We start from the raw sequence: 6,123 nt of genomic DNA, 5'->3' as shown, positions 1-6,123 counted from the left end.
TTCTAGCTAAATCAATTTAGTTATTACAAATAATGGATTGATTTGAATCATTCCAAGTAAAATTGGTCAAATGATAAATTTTCTCTGGACGAATACAATAGTTGATAATGTAATTGCAAGGAGATCAATTGAAATTGTAATTAAACTTATCAATTCACCTTTAATTTTAGTTAAATCAATGTATTTATTACAAAATAATGGATTGATTTGAATTTTTTCAAGTAAAATTAATCAATTGATCACTCTACTCAGGACGAACACAATAGTTGATCATGTAATTGCAATGTAATCAATGTAAATTGTAATTGAAATTATCAATTCATCTTTAATTTTATTTAAATCAACATAGTTATTACATATAATGGATTGATTTGAATCATTTCAAGTAAAATTGGTTAATTGATCACTCTACTCTGGACGAACACAATAGTAGATCATGTAATTGTAATGAGATCAACTGAAATTGTAATTAAACTTACCAATTCATCTTTAATTATAGATAAATTAATGTAGTTATTACAAATAATGGCTTGATTTGAATAAAAAGAGGACTAACCTGTTGTAACAAATGACACATCTATTGAAAATTATCATATAATTATAGACATCTATTACAATAGATGATTAACTGGTTGCAATAGATAATTTATCTATTGAAAATTATCAAACAGATATAGAAATCAGTTATAACAGATGACTTATCTATTGGAAATTATCAAAAAAATATAAACATCTATTGGAATAGATGACTTATCTGTTGAAAATTATCAAATAGATGTAACAGATGACCCATCTGTTGGAAGATCTTTTTTGCTTTAAAGTAATTTTCTATCCAAAATAAAAAATGACAAAATACTAAGGAGGTCAAACATTTTTAGGATAATTCAAATATCTCTCCTTATGTTGTCTTATCTTGTCCTTTTGTCCCCTCTCCTCTTTATTCTCAAACATTCACCATCACAAATAAATATTTAAACCCATCCCTAAAATTCTCTTCTTGACCATAAAATTAATTTTCTCCTATCTCTTCTTTCTCTTTCTCTGCTCTTCTTAGGGTAATCCCAACCTTCTTTTCTTTTTTCTCTCCTCTTTCACCCGAGGATTCGAATTGCATCACCAAACCAATCTATATCTTTTCTCCTCTTTCAACATAAACGTTTGTCATCTATCTCCTTTTGGTGTTTTGATCACTTTTTTTAACATGGCAGGTATCATATACTATTCTGGGGCTTTCTACTATTCTTGCCTTCTTGTCTTTTTCTTTGTCTGTTTCATGAAATTTTTCATGTTTTCTTTGATGAAATTGCATATCATATTTTTTAATTAGTTATTAATATTTGTTTTTAATTTATTTATCCATTACCCATATCATATTAATGATAAACTATTTTCTTATTAAATAATTGAAAAAGTCATGACCCTTGAGTTCTTCCAACAAATGGTTCATTTGTTGCAATAAATTGGTCATCTATTAAAAGAACTGAAAACCTGGATTGAGTTATTCCAACAGATGGTGCATCTATTGCAACAAATTAGTAATCTGCTGGGAGAACTTAAAAAGCCTTATTGGAACTATTGGTGTTGTTTGTTTGTTGGTCATTTGATTGTTTGTTGTTGGTTTTTTTATTTTTTTATTTTGTTGATATTATTGTTGATGTTATTGGTGTTGTTCGTACTATTGGTATTGGTATTGGTATTGGTGTTGGTGTTGGTGTTGGTGTTGGTGTTGATGGTGTTGGTATTGGTGGTTTGGTGTAATAGGTGGAACATATGGTGGAAGATATTAAAATAGGTCTTCTAACAGATTCTCCATCTATTGCAACTGATGAATCAACTATTTGAATAAACCAAAACAACTTTTCTAACAAATAATCCATCTGTTACAACAGAAGGATCACCTATTGGAAGAAATCAAACCAGTAGCAAGAATGTTTTGATTTCTTCCAATAGATGATCCATCTATTACAATAGGTTGGTCATCTGTTTCAATATATGGGTTATTTGTTGCAACAGATGGGTCATCTATTAGATTTCTTTCTGTAATGTGTTGTATTTATTGAATTTTGTGCTTATTCTTTTTTAAAATTATGCAGACATCAATTGTAATATTTTTTTCTTATTTGTAGATTAAATATGTCTCCCACAAGAAAAAAGTGAAAGTGAATCAACTTTTGATTGACCAATAAAAAAGGCTAGAGTACAGATGAGTTTGGAGGAATAAGGTGCTTGCGCATGGAACCACTTCATATGTGGGAGGTATGTATTACCGATTAGGTTATCGTGATAACACATATAAAGTACATTAATTTTGTGAATGTTTTTCTTACCAATTAAGTATTGATCCTTCAAGTAAGATCTTGCATTTTGTAGTTAAGTTTATAGGTCCAACTGATAAGGCTGAGGGAACAAGAAGGTGGTGTCGATACCCTGTTATAGTTTAATGATGGTTTTTCTAATATTTATGTGTTAAGTTTGTATAAGTGATCAAGATTTGGTGGCAGTGTAGAGATTCAATAGTGATTGGACTAATTTTATGGGTTCAATAGAGTTTCAAAAGGTCTCCAAAGCCTCTTGCTGCAACAAATAAAAATGGAAATACTATATAAATTACCCTAGTCCAAATTTATATGGATGAGTTACTCTAGGAGATAATTACACAACAGAAGGTATTGGGAGAATATCTGCGAGTGAAGGGGGAGCTATTGAACACTATCTTAACTCAGACCTTATTAAAGAAAAGAAACACAGGGTAGCAAGGAACTTGTAGCAAATCTGGCCGATGAAATTGACATAAAAAAATGAAAAATCTGAATGAGCTACAAAAATTAAAGTGTATTTAAAACAAAAATCCATCACTCGTTGTTCTGAAGAAAAATGGTAAAGTGGACAAAAATTGTGCACTTTGCTAGGAACTATGACTTGTGAGCGTGGTCTGAATGATCACCTCCAAGTTAATAGATTCTTAAGTTCAAGGAAGCTTCTTTCCAAGAATTGAGGGATGGGAGGATGAACAATTAGGAATGAAACTTGCGACGGAACTACTAAAGTTAAAATAAGGTATCAAGCTAAGGTGACAATTTCTGAAGTTAAACTATCATCCTATGCTTTATGTTTGTGGTTCTGCTCAAGACAATAGTAATGGAAACTGAAAGGTATAAAGTTGAGTAGAAATCCCATGCCTTTTTGTACCCATTGCTATTGACTTGAGCAGAACCATAAATAGAAGGCATAGAATTCAAGTTTAACTTCAGAAATTGCTACCTTAGTTTGATCCCTTATTTTAACTTCAATAGTTTTATCGCAAGTTTTATTCTTGATTGTATATCTTCCCCTCTCGGTGCTCTCAAAGCAGCTTCCTTGGACTTATGTTTCTTTCTTTAGAAGTGATAATTCAGACCACGCTAACTTGTTGCAATTACCTAGCAAAGTGTAAAATCCTGTCAAATTTACCATTTTTATTTTCAACAACGACTGCCGAATTTTCCTTTTTGGATACACTTTCATATTTTCTGCTCATTTAGATTTTCATTTTTTATGTCAATTTAATTGGCCACATTGACTACAAGTTCCTTTCAATCTCTATTTTTCATTTCTAATAATATTTGAGGTGATATAGTATTCAACATCACCCCCTTCTCTTGTAGTTCTTCTCCTACAATATGTTCTGCTGTATAATCATCTCCCCAAAAAACCCATCTTTATAAATTTGAACCAGGGCAATTTCTATTGGATTTTCATTCTTATTTGCTGTAGTGAGATGCTTTGAAGGCCTTCTCAAACTTTATTACACCATTAAAATTAGTCTAATTTCTATTGAATCTTTACACAACCATCAAATCTTGATCCCTTCTCCAAACATGGCACATAAACATGAGCAAAATCATCCTTAAATTATAATAGGATATCGACACCACCTTCTTAGTCCCTCAGCCTTATCAGTTTGGACCTATAGAACTTAACTGTAAAATGCAGGATCTTATTTGAAGGATCAATTCCTAATCGGTAAAAAACAACATTCACAAAATCATTGTACTATATGTGTGTTGTCACAATAACCTGATCAGTAATACATACCTCCCACATATAAGAATGGATCCATCCATCTGCACGCACCTTATTCTTTCCACCCCATCAATGACAAAAATAAAAGTGTTTTATCTTCTATTCCTATCATGAAATAGTGTACAAAACTATGGAGGCTCAAAGGGTAACCATCTTCAAAACATTTCTTATTTTTTCTTATGGTAAGGGTAATAACAATCTCAAAACTAAAAACTTAATAGAGAAACCCTGGCTACTACTGGATTGAGTTCTTCTAACAGATGGACCATCTGTTATAACAAATGGGAAATCTTTTATAATAACTCAATCCAATAGCAAAGGTTTTTAGTACTCCTAATATATGACCAATCTCTTGCAACAAATGGGTTATCTATTGCAATGAATGGGCTATCTGTTTCAACAGATGGGCCATCTATTGGGAGAACTAAATCCAAGTTTTGTGTTCTTCCAACAGATGGACCATCTATTGGAAGAACTCAATAAAAATGGTTATTAATAAAAAAAGACGGTTATTAAAAAGGTAAAAAGTCATGATTTTTTGATTATTTAATAGAGAAAAATGGTTCGTAAATATAATAAGGAAAAAAGATGATAAACACAATTTTAAACCGTAGAAAGATGGTTATTTAATTTTAATAACTAATGTTAATATTAAAAAGGTGAAAAGTCATGAATTTTCACACTTTTAGTATTTAAATCTATTTTTTAAATTTAAATAATTGAAAAATCACCAGTCTAATATAATTAAGGAATATAATTATTAAAAAAGAGGTGAACAGTTGTGAATTTTTGCCTAACACATTCAAATTCAATCTTCGATAAATAGGTCCTTACTTCTTCAGTCTTCTCCACTTTATTTGTATCTTGTCTTTCATAAAAACATCATTACATCTTCAACCACTTCTCTTCAAAAAGAAAATTTCTTTTTCATCGGTTGAGGTATGTTTTATTTTATTTTTCAAACATGAAAATTGTTAACATGTAAGGTATGTTTTTTTTGTTAAACTACCAGTTAGTAGTATACAATGTTTTACATTAATACCTTTTTCTTTTCTTTAGTTTTTTACATTTTCTCTTATTGCATGCATGTTCTAGATATGGTTGATCTGGTTTCGAACATGGCAATTCTGCTCGACACCATGCAAAAACTTTAAAGGATGGTTCATGAACTCCAATAAGAGTTGGGCGCCACGAGAGCAAGGGTGATTCATGAGATTCAAAGGCTAAGGGCCCTGCTGCCACCCAATGGGTTTTCGGTTGACAGTAATAATAATAATAGTAATAATTAGGTTATGTTTTTCATTTTATCGTATCTATTTTGTTTTATTTATATCGGATCTACCTAATGTATATTTTGTTTTATATGTATTTTATATGTAATAAATGAAAAAATTATGTTTGGTCGACTTTGACTTTGTTTCTTATTTAATTTTCATTCTGTCTATTTCTTTTTCTTAAGATATTGAGCAGTGTAGGTAGTTTGAGCATTTGGGAGTGAAAAGAATCAATTATTACAAGAAGGTAAGTTTGGTTTGGTTAAGTCTATGACTTAAACAAACACAAGAAATCTAATTGAATTGGCGCAATTCAAGATCCAGTAGCAGCAAGGGTTTGGAGTTCTTCTAGTAGATGGACTATATGTTGTAATAGATCCATCTATTGGAAAACACAATCCAATATAGATAACTGTATTGTGTTTTTCCAATATATGTATTGCGACAGATGGTCCATCTGTTGGAAGAGCACAATTCAGTAGCAAGGGGTTTGAGTTCTTCCGATAGATGATCCATCTGTTGCAATAGTTGGGTCATCTGTTGGATGCATACAATCTAGTGATAGAAATTATATTACGTTCTTGTCACGACATGAGGCTACCCTCTAGTCAAAAAAATGGTGCTTACAGTCACAAGTGACAATAAGCTAACCCATGAGATGGTACCTGCTGTGAGAACTGAGTAAACTGATAAATAAAGACATATAAAAAACTATTAATGCCATAAGGTTTTAAATACTGAAAATACAAAAAAGTTTGCAAGATTAAAATATCTACAAAAAATACTA

The 6,123-nt window shown here is 30.8% G+C and overlaps 1 long non-coding RNA gene across 1 annotated transcript; it reads left to right on the top strand.

The window, feature by feature from the left end:
- The first annotated feature begins 1,030 nt into the window (after positions 1–1,030).
- Positions 1,031–5,467, top strand: LOC107850060. The gene is made up of 3 exons (XR_001668435.2): positions 1,031–1,208; positions 2,127–2,256; positions 5,158–5,467. It is a non-coding gene; the product is annotated as an uncharacterized LOC107850060 (long non-coding RNA).
- The last annotated feature ends 656 nt before the right edge of the window (positions 5,468–6,123 follow it).

The sequence above is a fragment of the Capsicum annuum genome, chromosome 12 (assembly GCF_002878395.1).
Source record: "Capsicum annuum cultivar UCD-10X-F1 chromosome 12, UCD10Xv1.1, whole genome shotgun sequence".
In the NCBI taxonomy this organism is placed as follows: Eukaryota; Viridiplantae; Streptophyta; class Magnoliopsida; order Solanales; family Solanaceae; genus Capsicum; species Capsicum annuum.
The sequence above is the reverse complement of the archived record's forward strand: the minus strand, read 5'-3'. Positions and strand labels throughout refer to the sequence as shown.